Source organism: Fistularia commersonii, chromosome 13 (assembly GCF_037954325.1).
Source record: "Fistularia commersonii isolate RoL2024-O1a breed Wild chromosome 13, RoL_Fcom_v1.0, whole genome shotgun sequence".
Lineage (NCBI taxonomy): Eukaryota > Metazoa > Chordata > Actinopteri > Syngnathiformes > Fistulariidae > Fistularia > Fistularia commersonii.
Window position 1 is genome coordinate 8,115,516 of NC_141296.1, and position 18,642 is coordinate 8,134,157.

General features: G+C 37.0%; 1 protein-coding gene across 6 annotated transcripts in view; it reads left to right on the forward strand.

Annotated features, from left to right (window-relative positions):
- elf1 (E74-like ETS transcription factor 1) overlaps nucleotides 1-18,642 on the forward strand; it is a 37,927-nt gene that overhangs the window by 1,656 nt on the left and 17,629 nt on the right. For 2 of the 6 annotated variants that reach the window (XM_086157920.1, XM_086157919.1), the window contains exon 1: nucleotides 10,543-10,795. The exons of 2 other annotated variants lie outside the window; for them this stretch is intronic. The gene's annotated coding sequence lies outside the window, so the exon portion shown is untranslated. Of the gene's footprint in view, nucleotides 1-10,542; nucleotides 10,796-18,642 lie in introns of those variants that run through there. 2 more of the 6 variants (XM_086157916.1, XM_086157915.1) reach the window with 1 other exon arrangement.

Here is an 18,642-nt window from a genome sequence, read left to right on the forward strand (position 1 = left end):
TTAACCTCAAAGTAACAATTTTATTTTCTCATTATTCCAAGACAATTTTTTACATCTGCCTGGAGATTTTCTCACCAGTTTTCAGAAAATCCTCTAGGGTTTAAGGAAATCTCTTTCTAGGTTTTTGAGAATTTTTAAATCAGTTTTGAATAAAAAATATTTATTTGAATATTTTCTTGATGCACTAAATATATGTTTTTTTTTTCCAAGCCTTAACATTGATTCATTTCTTATTTAGACTCAACAGTGATCTCTGTTCGGATATTAGATCATATACTGTATCTCATTTTTTACACGGAAAAGGTCTATGATACATCATATCATAGCTTGAGAATATTTTATGTACATTGATTTATCACTGAGCCAGCATCCAACGCATCCTAAAATAAAGCATCAACCTGTGCCAGCAGTAGTGTAATCCCTGGGGGAGCTAACCTGTATGTCTGGCTATGACCAGAGTCATGTTTTGAACAGAAGACCAATGTTCTTCTTTGCTGTGGAAACATGGGATTGCACAAGTGATGATGAGACTGTTACGTCTGTTTACGAACTAGGGTAATGTATCCTAATTCCATTTAACGGGATAAACAGTCTGCGAAGGGGCAGTGCATTAGCTAGAATGTAGTTAGCATTTGCTGCTGTGTTTAGTTCATCTGTATCCTGTATCCTAAGACTTTTGGTGAAATAATCCAGTATGATGTATGTCGTCTCTCCCCTCACTCTTGCGTCTCAAGTTGCTAATCTTTATAAATTGTAAATTATAAAAGCAAATGAAAAAGGAAGTCTTTTTTAGCTGCTGGCTGCACTGGAAGGCCTGAAATTTTTGACTTCACTGCTTGAGGCATATTTTATATGATGGATTGTATAATTAATGCAAACCTACCCCATAACGGGAATCAGTGACAATTTACTTCTTTCAAAATTCAGATATGAAGACGCATAGTTTGTTGTTGTAGGAATTTGAAATATGACTACAGGGTCTTATTTATTTGTTTGTTTGTTTGTTTGTTTATTTATTTATTTATTTATTTTGAATGTCCTTATTTGATTTGGAAAAAAAGAATCACCCTTTTTCGTATCCATTAGGTTTAAAATTGCAGTCTGGAAATGAAATACTGCAGCCACAATGAAGTCCACATTGTGTCATCCATTTCACTAAAGCTGTGACAGACTTCAAATTTCACCATAAATGGATTTGAAGAGAGATCTCAAACACCCGCTGAGCTCATTCTCCCCAAAAACAAATCTAAATCAATATTTGCATATTATCTCTACTGATACCAATGTATGTCTAGGATACTTGGCAGCCCCCTTTTTTTCTTAGAATAGTTGATCACACAGCCCAAAGCTGTGGTGAGTCTTAATGTTTCCCAGATGTTTACATTTTTGGGCAAAGATGCTTGTGTCATGGGACATACAAACACAACCTCATTGGCCGAGTGCAGTCGCTTCCTTCAGAGGAGCCAGCTGTGACGCAGGAGAGAAGGAAGAGTTGCAAGCATTTAGCTGTCCAACAAGACAAGACCAGCTGAACCCACCAACCCATCACCCACCCATGCACCCCTCCCCTGCAGTTTTCCCATGATGGGAACACTGGCAGGCTTGTGGATAATTGGAAACTTCAATCCACTGAAAGCAATTATTCAGAACAAGACTTTCCAAACGTGTATTGCCTCCAGTGAGAAGTTGTCTTTTTTTGTTTTCCAGGGATGTGTGTTTTATTTTATCCATACTGCTGCCCACATGAATTTTTTTTAGCTATGCTTCTACCCACATGCTCAGCCTCTCTCGGTGCTCAGGTCTCAGATGATATGGACAGTTCCACGTGTAACTGTCCGTATTATCTCTGACGGAGATAATCGATTGGAGATAGAGGACTAATGCAGTTCCTGCTGGCCTTCTTATCCTGTGACAATGATGTCACTTGCAGCAGTCTGAGCAGCTGAGGAGTGTGATGATGACCAAGGACCACAATGGAGAGCTGTTTTGTGTTGTGTTCTCTATAATAACGAAGGCTCCTCAATCATCTAATTATTATTGGACATCTGTCTGCCCGCCTGCCTTAACGGAATTCTGGATATTGATTTGTCTATACAAAAAGAAGAATTTAGTTTCTGTCCTGTTTCGATAGCAGCACTCATGTTTTACAAAAGCTTACAAGGTTGCAGTGAGCAAAAAAAGTAAAGAAAGAAGAGGCTCTGTTTTGAAAAAATTGAACTTGAGGAGCAATACAGTTCCTGTCTTCAAGGACATTTGATTCTTTTAATTCATGGCGCTAATGCAATTCAATTTCAAGAATGGTGGACACATAAACAAAAATATACACAGACTTGGCTCTAAACTTTACACGCATTGTTATCCATATAATTGTATTATTTGAGGGTTTAGACTCTAAACCCTCAAAAAATACAAAGGTTACCCATTTCTTCCTGGTGCAAACTGTTTTAAATTGGTGCCCTAAAAATTACCACAAGATGGCAATGTTCTTATGCTTTGTCTAAACAAACAACCGTCGGAGAGGGCTGAATCCTCAAATTACTTACATTAATGTATGAAACAACTTGCTAAAAAAAGAGAAATAAAACTGTGTCAGTTCCCTTTTAGCTGAAGAAAGAAACCTCATGCCGGTCTATTTTCTGGTTAGGCCATGTAGGGAAACGGTCTTAGTTCCTTATTTGTATGCAATGCTCTTTCATAACCTCATGCTGTTCAAAACCATAAGTCAGTCTTGTTAGACTTGTGTGAGGGTGCAGCACTGGTTAACTGATGTCTTCGGTATGACGGCATAGGGAAAGAAGAGACGAGGGAAATTCCACCTGTAACTTTATTCCTCTCTCTACCTCTGTCCATCACAAGCATGTGAATTAGACATACTATGAGTTTCTTTATTTATTTACGAATTTATTTGTTGTGATATAATAATGTGCTACGATTTAAACTGCTTTAAGCTTGAGATAGAGGACAAAGAAGCTATTTCAAATGTGAATCTGAGAGGACTCATTTTTTAAGGTTCAAAGAAAAGATAATCACTTTATCATTATGATGATACTGTATTAACTTGTTTTTACCTCACCACGGGAAGGTGAGGTTTTCGTATAGTCTATGTGTATTTCTGCGTTTTAGCAGCATTGAGTTGTGGTTGAGGTAAACAAAGTGAAGCACAGAGGCATTAGCAACAATGGTAATTGTAGAACTTTTGATTATTTAACTTCTTTACTTACGGGAAATCTAAATTCTATATAAGTATTTAACATGAACATTTACACTGGCTGCTTTAGATAAAGCTGGGAACCTAATAAAATTGAATATATTTGGAAAATATAAGATAGAAAGGAGTCTGTGTATTGAGTTTTTAAGAGTTTTACATTGTGGGGCAGGGTTTGCTAGTCTGGGCTCTTCATATTGGGGTTTTTACAAATATCAGAGCACAGAAAATCCTTCGTAGTAAGGCAGACTGTATGGAGGATCCTGCCTGAGGAACCAAGACTAGGTCAACTGGGTTCCAGTCAGTCAATGCTGAAGGTATGTGGTGGTTTGTAAGATATAACATGATATTTGATAGCTGCTGTCGCATATAATTGTTATTGAATTGATATCATGTTGATAGAAGAAAAAAAAGTGTTTTTATAAGAGCCTGGCAGGTGCGTTTTTAACAAACTGATGTCGAGATTGATTTTTCACGGCACGTTGTGTCATGACAAGGCACAATGAATTGACAAAATGCACAACTTGCTGTAAAGGAACAAATAAACTATTTAATAAGGTAAACAGAAAATATCATGTAGGAAAAAGGTTATCAAAACATGCAATTGTCAAACTGAAATGTGAGGCAAAGTACCAACTTCAGGATTTCTAAATTGAAATTACCAACCATCTTCAAATGCAAACTACAATGGAAATTTTTTCACAAAAGATATGTAGGTAAAGCTCACGAGACAATAATTCCAAAATTTGATGTACTCAACTATGGCCATGAGTGAAGAGATAAGACTGCAATAGACAAGCCACTGACAAGAGGAAAACACAGACTATATATATGTGTATGTATGTATGTATGTATGTATGTATATATGTATGTAAGTATAGCTAGATACTTTATTGATCCTAAAGAACAGTCTGTAATGATCCCAGGAAAAATACAGACACGCTCACTAAATGAAAAACACGTGGACAGAATAGGCTGGGGACAAGGAACAGGTGTTGGCAATTCATGGCCTTATGGTCCTGACACTGAGAGACTTGCAGCTGTCTGAACAGTTAAGATTCATTTTTAAAGGCCTGACCTACTCTTTAAATACACTATTTACTGTATATTTTAAATAGGTAATCAAATCTGCCATTACCTTTCACATTACATTTTATATATGTACATAATGAATGCTTGAAATTGTTCCCAAGATTTGTGCACAGGGGCAGAACAAAAGCCTCTGATTTTGCCTCTGATACTGAGTTGGAAAAAAAATTGTCACCCAATATTTTTTTGGCAGTGAAACTAAAAACTAGGAAATTGCTTGGCTGTTCTATGACTGACTATGCTGGAATATGTAAATAATACATAGGTCTTGAACAAGAATAGACCCCTGTGTAACACCATATGAGCCAGGGTTTGAAATGAGCTGTGTTGTCCCATCACAAAGGAACTTGTAGGAAAAAATACTTCATGAGAGGTATCATGAGAGTTATACACCGTATACCACCCAACAAGAGCAGTATCTTCTCTGTCATCATTATTTTCCTGGTGTTTTGCAGGAATTAAACAGCCAACAGTATTAGATCAGTCAATGGCAGTGCTCTTGTCATGGAGGAATAAATTTGAGCAAGCCCCAGAATCAGCATCAAACAGTAAACAACACACACAGGTATCATTAGGTAGGTTTATGAATGATAAATGAGATTTTATCTAGATTTGCTGTTTCGCCCTCTTTTTAGTCATTATGGGGAAGTAAGTTTATTGGCTGCTTACTGCAGTGTCACTGTGAACAGGGAACGTATGTCTACAATACAGACATTCATACGTTATTCTTAACAAGAAAGACAAAAAGCCAGTATTCAAATTGTTAAGATATAGGTCTCATTTAAGGATAAAATTTAAGAATTGAACAAAATCATATTGTCTCATGTAAAACACAAGCTTATCACTTGATTTTGCTTGCAGGGCAAACTCTGATAAACCAATGTGTGACTTGTGAATTCTTGCAGTGTGCTGACATCATGAGATTAGCTAATCACATTACAGATATATTCTGACGCTCGCAGGAGTCCAATGCCAGCAGACAGTGAAGTAATATTCATCTGTTTAATTATGTTAAGGAATGCATCAGTTTGTAACATTGTACCACATAATCCAATTTTTCCTTAAATCATTTAATATATTCTTGCCAGCCACTTTGGCATATTTACCCCCTCCCTTAATATTTGATGTCTCAAATGAGGCAGTACTAAATGGTTAATGATTTAGCTCAGCCACCATTCTTAAATTCTGACAGTGAGCCTTGTCCAAAGAAACCCAACCTCTTTGTTCAACTTTCAAGAAAAAATAAGCAAACACAGAGCTGACAAATTTTTCTTTTCGTTTTTTTAGCAAGTAGCAGGTGCTCAAGATATCCATAGGGAGGCCTTTTGATCAGCACGTTATCTGTTATCTTCTTTTGCTTTAATTTCAAAGCCATGGGTAGTCCTCAGGCTTGTTGAATTATTTAACTTCATGAAGCCAGTTGGTAGTATAATCAAAGACCTGACTGACAGAAAGTGATATGTTGGTTGGGTCCTGTGGGATTTGAATGATCTTAGAATGAACTAGGGGCTCTTCTCTTAAAAAACGATTCCTGTAGGTACAGCAGTCTTGCTTTCAGACCTGAATTATGTTGCTTAAGATTTGATATCTAAAACCCAATGAACTGTCATGATTTGTTTCAATGTGCCGAACCAGTGATTTTGGTGGTTGGTGTCTGTGTGCTGGATGACATGAATAGGGATCTTACTCTATATTTTAGGTTTTAAGTTCTTGACCATTTCAGTTCTTCATCCACAGAGCACTTTATTGGGTCTGTAGTCATCCTCGCTCATCACGATGAATCATCTCAGAATCTAGATCGGCAGAATTATCATTGTCCGAGAATGCTCACATAGAGCTATGATTAATTCGCCTAAAACCCAAAGACCTAGCCATCCGCAGGTGTCTCTTAACTTATATTTTGTAGATTTACAATGACTTTTTTCCCTATACAATAATTTTCAGTTGAGTTATTAAAGCCCTTGCTTCTCTTTTCTTTGCCTCATTTATTATCACCATTGCTTCTGTTAGTGAGCAACAGACAGCCTCAGCCAAAAAGCCGTCCCTCTCTTTGGAGGAGCAGCCATTGAATGACCTCTAAGCCACATAGATAATTTTACATGTACTCCTTACTGTCAAGGAGTATTTCAAAATATTTATCCAGCTTTATGAGCTCCCTTTACTCTTCTCGAGGACAGTTGTTGGGGGCAGGCGTCGACAATGTGTCGTGAATTAAAGCTTGTTGGGGAAAAAAAAGGAAAGCAAATCATAATTATCATTGGTAAATGTTCTTTCATATAAAACAGTATAGTATATAGTACACAGTACTGGCTTCTGAAGGCTTTTAAGAACACATGAACAATACGGTGGTGTTTATTTGTATTTATTTTACATTCCATTAACGACAGTTGCTTTAGACCACTTTCAGATTCATTTTAGGGGGTCCTTTTTGCCTCACTTGAATTAAGCTGACCATATTCAACATCATGCAAATCAGCAAGATATCCAATGTACCCGCTCCAGATCACCGTTGAGGAGTTTTATCACAGAAGCAATAAATTACTAGTGGTGCACTAGCTGATGGACCAGCGCAGCGGATCACAGAAATAACAATATGTCTTCCTTTGTTGCTTAAATTACTGGTAAGTCATAAATGCTTTGCTTAATTTCTCATTGTTATTGTCAGTATTTATGTCTTCTTTTAATCTGTTGCACTCCTTTATTCTGGGGAGGGTGGGAGATAAACATGGGAGAGTAAAAGATCTTGATCAAAATGTCAATAAGACTTGAAAATATCAAGCAGAGTTGCCCACCAACACACTTACTTTAACTATACCACAATTTCTGCAATGCTAAGTTATGCCTTTAAGTTGGAAAATACCATTGAAAATGGGGGCTTTGTGGTCTTTTTTTTGTGGTTTCTGCCTGCTGCCTGTTATGCACAGCTATCACATGAGAATAGCCAGTGGCCTATTTTTCATTCTTGGGCTGAAGAAGAAAGGTGTGTGTCTTCATTGAGTCTGCCAAGTCATGTGATTCTGCAGTGATCACACATTTTTTTGCTCTTGTAAATACACTGACCCTTCAAGACTTCAGAAAGAACAAAATGCTCTGTATGGGACAGCAATTTTTTTCCATTATTTTCATCCTTGTGACTCATCCAGAAAGAACAGCAATCATAACATCTTTTTGTGAACAGCTGTCACCACATTTTGAATTTTTATTTCCTTTATCAATGTCAGCAAGTTTGTCTATTGTATGACTGAAGTTCATGGGAAAAGTTATAACTCGCGGGGAAGGATAAATGTCAAAATTTGATTTTTTTTAATCTTTCTGGCACTGGTGCTTTCTTTGTCCCAATTCGAATCCATAAATTCCTATTGCCACATGTACAGTAGATGTAGAAAAGAGACCAACAAGATTACCATAGTATTGATACATTTAATCCTGAACTGATATTCCTTTGGATTCAGTTCAATTTTTTGCCCAAAAGCCAAAAAGCTGCAGTACCATTTTACATTTAGTTTGTATCTCAGGGTTTAGTTTAATACTTTGAACAGGAAATGTTTTCTTTTTACCTGGCAAATTATGAACTCGCTTGAAAATTCTCTTGATAAATTAAACTTATTGTAATTCAAGTTTGATTCGGAAGCCATTATTGAGGGCAGAAGGGGAGTTATAATTTGGCTGGCTTGGTACATTCAATTCACTCTGAAGTACTGTTTTTTCCTATGTCGGAATTGTCATTACTGTTTGTTCATGGTCACCATAGTTCCTCTTTCATTGTCTCATAGTTCCTCTGACGTTAAAGTGCATTACCACTTTCTTTTGTATCAATACAGTGAGGGTAATTATGTTTTTTTATTGTAGTTTAGCCATTAATTTATCAGCTTGGCTTTTGCCAAATACTTATCCAGAACGTCTGGATTTTTGTGTTTGATATTTGTAATTGATTTTTGATGTTTGATCCTTATTTGCATGAATTTCCATCTCAGGTTTTGATGTCCCAAAAAGCAAACATTTTGGGGCTACCTTTGGCAGAAAAGGTAGCGCTAATTATTGTCATCATAAATTAAACCCATGCACATAAAAGCACGATATTGACAGCTATTTGAGAAATATTCTCTTTTAGAGCCAAGTGTGTTTTCAAGCTCATCAAATAATCTGGAAAGGGCGGTGCAGGGGGATAGTGATGTCATCCATGAGGCCGAATATTTCTGGTTTAATTCCCGCGCTACTCCTTGCCTGTCGAAGTGCTGTTGAGCAAGACACTGAACCTGCCAAGCTGCGTTCTGCTCTTGGCTCATCCATGGTGGGTTAAATGCAGCGATCAAATTTCACTGATGTTTTGCTGGATGTGTGTATAACTGAATGGGACAAATAGAGCGATATCTGTTCTAATAAAAAATAAACAATATAGTGGTCATTCAAATCTGCTCATGCACAAGTCTTGATATTTTATATAATTACTTTTCAATATCCAAGAATAAACAGGGCTTGTTTGGTTGAACATTCCCCTCTCACATTTTGGCGGAAATTATTAGTGCTTATAATTACTTAAGTTGATTAATTTATAAACACAGCCTACGGTTTCTGTCTGCATTCTAATCTGTTGCAGTTAAGGCAGCCTGTTGGAATGCCCTTGTGTCTAAAATATTTCCAGAACAATATTACTAAAAGTTTGAAATATGAAACTAACAGCTTCAGTATTATCCAAACCCGATGGATTTTGTGTTGGTCTGACTGTCTTTTGTAGGCAACCATACTGGATTTTGATTAGATTTTATGTAGTTTGATTTAATCAAGTTTGTTTTAATGTAATTGTGAGTAGAAAATATGTGTGTGTTATGGTGTCAGAATGGGTATGTTTAATTTCTCTGATTCTAAATGAAATGAGCAGGTGGCCTCCCCTTGAAGAATATCAAGTAATCAATAACTGGCCTATTGACATTGTCATGATAAATATGATGTTACATGCAGGGACTGCATATATATTTTTGGCTAAATATTGAAATATCAATTTTTAAGTCCTGCTATCAATCGTTTTTTTTCCTCCTCCAGTGATAATAATTTATTGAAACGCATTTTAGTGAAATGTTTGGCTTTTTCAAGTGAGTTTCCAGTGAAGATGATAAAACAGAGTGCAGAGGAAAGGCAGTAGTTTTTTACATCCACCACAGGCCACTGCTTCCTGTTTGTTTGAGTGTCATTGCAGATAAATGTTCTTATCGGGTGTCACCTCTTTTTATATTAACTAACAAGTTATACATCAAAATCCTTGGTCACAGAAAACATGTAACACTTGTTGCAAAGTAACTTTGAACTCAGAAATGTATGCAATTGTTTTTACCGTTCTCTTGTTTCAAAATGCAGCTGCTTTTTGGTTATATTCTTGTCTGTCCACGGTAGACATTTTGAATGGGGTTTATATTTCAAGGGTATGCAACTCTCCCAAAAAGTCTGCAGTCTTTACCTTAGTCAGTTTTTCTGATCTCATTAAATTATGTTTCGAGTAACCTCTCAAAAGGAAAATATACTGTACATAGCTTGTACCAATTTTTACTTGTAAAATACCATATCATTTAGAATGTCACAGAACCCTTTTTTGGTTATCAGAATACCCTTGAAATATAAAAGCTCCCACTTGCAAATTATACTCTGGTGTGTATGGGCTGTATTTAGAGAATTAAGTAAAGCTTAAATGCACCAAGTATCTGGCAAAATACATGTGATATTTATTGTACCGTGTTACCATGTTACCTGCGCAGCTTGCTTGGCATAAAGCAGTTTTAAAATGAAAAAGTAGTTTGCTGCATTTTCTTTTCCTGGACACTCATCTGTTAAGGCTCAACTGTCCCCTTAACTATAATCCACTGGATGGTGGTGAATGGGACAAAGGTAGAGCCATAATTTCTCTATACTATGTGCAAATTGTAAAATATCTCCAGAATTGTCAACGTGTTTACATTCTACTCTGAAAACCGTTCCTCTACGAGAGAAACCTGTCTCTCATCTTCCATGGTGCTTAAGGTATGGTTCGCTACTCGTTCCTCCTACCATTCTCCCCTCCCCCAGCATGGCTCCATCCAATAGCCACCTGCCATACAATTCACCTGAAAAGATTTGCATTTTGGGCGATGCTGTTCGCTGATTGGCCAGGTGAAAGCTCTCTGCCCGAGGGCTCCCCAACCAATGGTGACAATGCTGTATGACTCATAGGGAGAGGACTTGTTGCTTGACTTTACTTCTCCTTTCCGTGTCTCAAACCGTAGCCATTGTGGTCTTTTTTTTTTTCCTGCCCCTACAGTTTCATGTTGTCACTGTCAGAGCGAAGGTGTGGAGTTTTGTACACCTTGAGACGGCCTTCTCTGTCTTTATATGCTTTCCTTGGATTATCCCTTTGTTGCCGTATGCTTTTTTAGTCTCATTTTATTTTTTCTAAGTTTTATTGATTTCCGAGATCTTCGCTTGTTTAGTTGCAGGCGATTATGGACCACATAATTCGAATCCAGTGTCTTTGAGGTCAGTGATGAATTCTGTCTCTTCTCTAAATGTATATGTTTGTTGGTGAAATCCTCGTGTCACTGCATTGGTTCTTTGGCTTAGAAAAAAAGCTAAACAAGAAAATACACATAAAATTAGGTTTTTACATGAATTACGGACATATTATGTATGTCCACAGGTATTGCAGTAAGGAAGTTAGTGAGTCCTAATGTGTGCCTTTGGGTCTGGCTAAGCCATTTCACTGTTGCTATGGCCATATCAGTTAAGACAATTGTTTTACCAAATAATTTCAGGGATTTAACGAACTATCTTCAGTTGTGTCATTAGTCTGGAATTTTGCATTTATAGTTTTAATATAAGAATGCACATATCCGAGTATTTTTCAATTCTTTTGCCTGAAGAATTAATTATATCAAGCAGTAAATTTGAGGACTGTGTCATGAAAGCCACAATAAGACCCTTACTTTTGCTGATGTGTTTCTTTTATGAATTGTTGCCTTATATGGCCTGCTGGAGCAAGGGCGGGAGCAGTGTTTTGCAAGGCCCTTGACCAAGCCCACATACATTCTCAATGGTGTTGTGTCAGTAGATGTACATTGTGTTAATTTTCCTCCATGCTTAGATTGAGCTACTTTTCAAATGTCGAGGTGTTATTGGAAGATATGAACTACTTCAAATTGGAAGGCAAATGAAGGCCTTGGATTTGTGGCTTTCCATGGTCTTGTATGTGGAGTAGGTCATGGAGTGCTTGATGTACCAGTCTAATTATTTCATGAGAACAGAATGCTGCTCATCTTGTTATGTGAAGAACTACAAGGCCTAGACCTGAGTTCACAAGCAAACCTTCAACAAACTCTTATTCCATATCAAACCGTTTGGATCATTCAACTCATCGTCAAAGACCTGTTTCAACTTCCCGTTTTACTTTTAGATACCAGTTACACCACTAAACAAACACAGGCAGAGTTTCAGTACCTTTGGGGGTTTACACATTTCATCAAACCTGCCCTCTTCAGATGTTGCTGCAATATAATGTATGGATCATGTTCATTGAAATATGGTCGGATTGATTTGCACAGCCATAGATAAAATGTCTAAGCTTGTAATTATTTAAACTGTCTAGCATTAATACCAGATATGACTTGACTCATTTTGTTGCTAAAATTACTGTGCTTTTATTACATCTGAATCTATTTGTCTTGCCATGGAAGGAAAAAAACCTTTTTGTTTTTTTTACCCATAGCATTGTCATGTTTTTCATTGAGTGAAAAGCCCTGTTGAGCCAGTGTGGGTTTACAGTTGATGTTTTCCATCATACCATGTGTCTGCCTTGATTTGAATGGGTAATGAGGCCTTTTACCTTAGAGGTTGAAGTCATGCTGTTTGTGCAGTTTAAGGAGGGAAGGCTGATGACGTGAAAGGGAGAGGGAGTGCTAGATAGGCCGGTTGGCTCCTCTTTCAAAACAAAGTCAACAAGTTTTAATCTGTATTAGATCACTATGCTTGGACAAGATGTAGCAGGCACTGTAGAGAGGAGCCTGACAAACCAGGTGGAGTTTATTACCTCAATCACTACAAAAGGTTTGAGATGAAAAACAAAGCAATTTATACCTCTGATATGTATGCATTGAAAAGAACATTAACAGTGCCAACACATAGTCAGGTACAAAATGTCCTTTGAAAGGTAAAACAGCATACACCCAGTTTCAGTTCAATTTTAGCAGAACATTCAATTATATATTTTGAACTTTGCATTACATGGGCTGTGGTATCAGTCTAAACATCAGAATTTTTTTTATTTGGGTTCTATCTTATTTATGGAGGTGGAGGAAGTTGATCCTTTTGCCCCAGAACAAAACTTCATAGCTATAAATGTCTTTGATAGTCATTTTTCAGAAACCCATTTGGAACATATAAAACATAAATGTGCTTTCACTTCGTGCTCAAGGATTTGCATTTTGCCATGTGATTTCCTCAGTTACTCCGTAAAATTAATTTCCAAAGTTCTTGCTTCTTTTTGAGTAGATGCAGACATAAATGTTACCTTACCTAGCCCTGGGCGGAAAGTTTGAACTCTTATGACTATCTGAGAGAATTGGGGTGGGGAAAGTTAATGTGTAACATTCTCCACTGACCAAATGAGTGGGTTTCTGCCAAGGTGTCAATAAGCAAGGCATTTTCTGTAGCTCTCGCCGATGTGTGAATTTAATGCAGATACACCCAAGAAACATCTCTGTCTTTGGTAAAGAAAGATAAAAAAAAAGAAGAAAGAAATGAAAACAAGACTCCGTTGAGCAACTGGCCACCAATGTTGCAACTTTCATACACAGAGCATGCTTGGACTGGCAGCCCATTTCTCAAGTACATGTTCAAAAACAGTGATCATCATATTTGAACACAGAGCCCTAAATGCTCTCTTTACACATGCACATACATTGAGTCTTGAAAAAAAGGCAATTTTCTCTTGTAGCAGATAAGCTGTGATGATGCTCCCTGGGCTGCCTGAGAACTGAAAAAGATGAAACGTACTCTTTTCTCAAAGAGGCATTTTTGACTCACGGAAATTTTGTTGGCGACTACATAGCTGTAAGAATTGTATAGTTGCATATGCCGTACTTCCTTCCTTAAATAAATTTTAACCACATGAAGTTGAATTAAAAACTGTGACTGATGTGAACTTTAACTGCCGCATTTATGACAAGTAGGTATGAGTATTTAACCCCTAACACTTGCAAGGGATTAGACTACAGAGTAGGTAGTGTGTGTGAGGAACAGAGAGAGATGATGTGCGGAATATCAAGTCACACCTTTTGATAACACACACTCTTGGTTACGCAATGTGCCGCCCTGTAAAGGGCACAGATGATTTGATAGCAAAAGCCAGACTATCATTTTACATGGCTGCTTACTTTTACAGTATCACTACATTTACATACTTATTGTGAGCCACTTCAAAGTAAGCAGTTACTTTTGCTTCATAGTGGCAACAATGTTATATATACTCTGGGCTAAGCCAAGTGACAAACGTTACATTGTAAATCATATTTGATAATAAGATATTTTTCAGGAATGAATATTGTGTATGTTTCAGAAAAACGCTCGCTGACATTGATTTCTTTTTTTATTGTAATGTGCAATAGCTTGTTTTTTTGTTTATTTACAGGCCCTCAAATGTACCAAAAAATGTGTGCAGTGCGAGTGTCTTGTAAGTGTGGCATTTAGATTGTTCTAATGACTGAACAAAATGTGAGTTTTAACATTCTGTGGAATAGAATAACGGAAATATTTCTGTAATATAAGCAAATCAAGCATTTATGACTCAAATTATTAGGGTTTAGGAATATTTATTCATGAATATTGAAAATGTGACTCTTTTGGGACTCAATTCATGAATACCTTAACGCCAGACTCTTGTAAGTTGAATCGAAAAAGAGTTCACCTATTATTTAATTTTAATTTTGAGTATACATGGGCGAGTGCTGGTTTCAAGTGTAGGGTTAGTTCGTGCCTGATAAAGCCACAAACAGAAACGCATTGAAAATTCCATCACAAGGTGCTGTAAGGCTATGCCTTTAAAGCATGTTTGTTTCAGTTGTTCGATTTTTCAAAATAAAGATAAGATATCTATGATGGCTCTTAATTGTAAGCAGTTTTCTCTGTAATGTAGTTTTCTGAAAATACCCTCACTGTCCAATGTTTTCTTTTCTACATTATTACATGAACTCTACCCAGAGTTACCATGGCTGATAATATAGATTTGCTTGTACACATAAAACATTCTTAGCATGGAAAAAACACAAAACAAAGGACTTTAACCCAATGTCAATAGGCCAACACGCACCCTAAACATCATGTTGGCTCAGTTCAGCACTGCTTGGAAGGAAGAAACAATCTGACACTGAGGAACAGAGGGAAATGGATATCCCACATGGTATTCTGAAGCACTAGTTCCAGACACCCAGCTTCAGCGGTATTTGTATGGAAACTTTTCAATGCCCATTATGACCTGGAACATCACTGATCTGCTTAACTCACTGGAGTCATCCTCTGTACTGGAGCTATGGAGGCCAGAGTTTCAGTTTATTCCTTTATTTGTTTATTTTTGTCTCAAAACCTACCTCCTTACTGGGTGGCATCACTTTGTAACCATCATTTTGTTAATGTAATTGGAATGACAAGAAATGACAGGGCTGTGGCACATGAGCATGTATCATTTGGCCTAAATTGAGTCCCAAAAGAGTCACATTTTCAAGCCTCATTGTGCTTTTTTCTGTGAAGATTTGTAGTCATGTGGCTGCTGTGGTGGACAGGATGAGCGAAAAAACAAAAGGCTAAACCATAAAGTTGCCAGACAATCACCAACAAACTGAAATGCAACTTCTGTTTAACATTAACTCAACACTTTGTTTTATTTTATAACTTTGTTATTGAACCAGTATGTCACATGTAGTGCTGTCACATATTGTGCTGAAATGGTCCCAATTACTGATACCTGATCACTGTTTGCCATTTGTTTCTACATAGGAAGGTAGTATTTGATTTGCAAGTTATTTTTAATAGACATAATTTATGTTTAACATAACTTTTTCTCAAACTAAAAAAATATTTGGAGTCATCAACTCATCTGAGGTTAGACTTAGAGCAGAAAACACCTTGTGTGGCTCTGCTAGAAACAGAATCAATTCAACAGCTTCTTTGGATGGCCTCATTTGTCCTATGTAAAGTTAAATTAAGGGTACATTTCAGTGCTTAATACTAGTAAACCACAGTATATTCTCCTTTGAGCTTCAGATATGTTTTTCCTTGACAAAGAGGGAAATTAATGCTGTCCCAAAATGCAGAATTATTTTTTAATGAATTTCTTTCTTCTTTAAATCTTGAAGCTGTCTAAGTAGTTCAAATCTTGTTAAACCCTTGAAATATAAATGATATGATAATGCCGTTAATAATGTTATCATCTATTTCCCCTATGAATAACAATGCCTGAGACTATGGCAATTTTCTGCTGTCCTTCCTGCTCCCTCCTTGCTCCACATAGCCTCCTTTCTGAGCGCTCTCCCTGTTTGTTCCTAAGCAACAGCCACTCCTTGTTTACCTTGGAGTTTTTGCATTGTGCATTATGTCAGAGCAACAGGACCTCAGCCTCTTGGGAGAGTAATTTTCAGCCCTCCTTAATCAGAGTAGTGCTAAAGCAAAGGTTACTGTGTACAGAAGCCTGTTATCAATGTAGACGTATTCCTCAACAAGCAATACATTTAGAGCCTTTTTATTAAACCCATATCTCTGGCTGCAAGCAAACCTTTATCAGAAATCCCTAATATGCTTATATTGTAACATCGTGTAAATAATTTGTTACATAATATGAACACTCTGAGATTGCTAGTCTCTTTGCGCAGAACCTAGTTTATTGTGCCCATCTCCTGTGCCCTCGCTGCACCTTCCTCATCATCTGACTGTCATAAATGAGTGTACTTCATAAAGCCTTCTCAAATATTGATCAGCATGGAGAAACTATTTTTATGCAGAGGGGCTCCAACACTTCCCCACAATGGCGTAATTGATGATAATACACCAGATTGATTTTTATTAATATATTCTCGTGTAATGTCCAACCTTTACATTAATGGTGTTTGGTTCAAATGGATTTTTCAAGATGAAATGATTATTCAAGTAAAGAAATGCTGTAATAGCTATGGTATGCAGGCGTGACTATGAGTTGTTATGTAAAGCATGTCAGTCCTCTCAAAAAGCTTAACAGCTTTTCCCTGGTGCATGTGCTTGACATTCTGAAATGTAGTGACTCTGCACTTTAGCTCTAAGATCCAGAAGTGGAGCACATGTTTACAGGATTCAAGATTAGAGAGAAACATTGGCGGATGATACCTAATACCACACTGACCCAGTATCAAATTGTGTGAAATCAGATAAGCTCTCCTGAAAGGGCTAAGCTCTCTCAGTGTGAGTGGTCCTATCTGTGAGGCTTTGCAGGGGATCAGATAGGAAGAGCTGATTTAGCCGTTATTAGCTGTTAAACTGAAGCTTGATCTGTTGAAATCTTACAAAGAGCTTTGGCTGAGCTAACAATTAACAGGCTTTATGATGTTTTAACCTATCCAACAGAGGAAAGGTTTAATTAATCCTTAACATAAAACATTGTGGTTCAGCTGGTTATTCTACAATGACATATTTTTCTTTTTTGTTTTAAGGGCAGACAGATACACAGATACGTTTGAACTTTTAATATAAGCTTAAAAACTAGAAAAACAGGAAACAACTAACTTTCAGTGCCTGAAACTACATTGTCTTCTTGATCTATTTTTATGTCAGACCTATTTCAGGGGGGGGGGGGGGGGGCAACTGACTCATAAGGATACCACAATACGGGAATAAAATCATCTGAAGATATTCTCCTTGGAGGCGTGCTCTGAGTTACAGACTGTTGCATGCCTGACTATGGGTGGACACATCAGCCTCATGTGTCTGGACCTGTTTGGTATGCACCCTCCTCTGCAGCAGCCGCGTACCTTGTTCACAGCCTTGACTAAGACTTCGACCACTGAAATTTCGCGTGGTATGTGAACATGTCTTCCAGCCCTCGTTGCGCAAATATTTCGCCAAAGTTGCTTAAGTCAGCGGTGGAATTGACATGGTTGTATTGGCCTTATTTGAAGGAAAAAAAAATCAGGCATGTCATCCTTTCTCATGTGTTTATTCGAGGTTGGTTTAGGGAATGCTGCTGGTAATTTTCTGGGGTTATCTTTTTTTCCCCTACTGTTAACACTGTCAATTTGTTACACATCACAGACAGGTGTGTGAATAAACAACTACAAAAACTTTGAAATTGCTTTTGGATAGTCTGCGAAACTTGTTCGTATAGTCCTTCTTAAAACTGTGTGTCAGATTGGTTGCAATATATGCTGTAGATTCCCTTACATGTTCAAAGTAAGGTTTTGTTTGAATGTGAGGCCTGCATAGAGTATAAATAGAAGAGAATTTAGCTTTTCCAGTGTAGTCATGTATCAAATTGTTCCCACACAGCAGCCAGAACAACAGCAGTCAAGATGAAGCATTTCAAATATGCCTGCATGAAAGGAATTAACAGGGTAGTGTGGGGCAACTTACACACTTGCACAGACCTGCATATGTTTCATTATTTCTACTTTTTCAGTGACCTTTAAGTCAAATCCATATTGAATTTTTCTCCTTACCATGTATTGACCAACTATGAAATAAGCAGTAACATTTGGTTGAACTTTGTAAAAGAATTATCTTTTCATGGCCACACATGACAATTAATGTTGATTGATAACTTTCAAAAAATAGGTAGCATATTGAACGTCAAATTTTTAATTATGCACTACACCTGATCTTTGAATATTTCCCTGATGGATTATTTTTAAAGAGTACTCTCTCGTTGTATAAGCAATTACAAATTGCAATCAATAAATACGATTGCTATGACTGCCCAGATCAGGGTGAAAAAAATAGAACTAAAATTAAGAAAGTGAGATAACTAAATTTACCAATTTGTTTCACAATTTAGTTTGCTAATAAAATTCTCCTTTGTTTTGACTCTCAAAGACAAATGGAAAACATCCCTGTCTAAAGCTGCTCCTTTAACTCAAATTTGGTTGTTTTCCATATGCAGCTAAAATTATTACTGTGAGCTGGTTATATTAGTGATGGGATTTGGCCCTTAATTTAATCTGTGTCAAATCTCCTAAATTGTTTTAATTTAAGAGGTTATTTAGAAAACATTTTCCTTCAATGACTCACTTCAGTAGACCAGACAATGTTCTCTACCTTACCAGCATCCAAATGCTTCAATGAAACCTGATTTCCTTTTTGTAGAAAACAGGAGAACA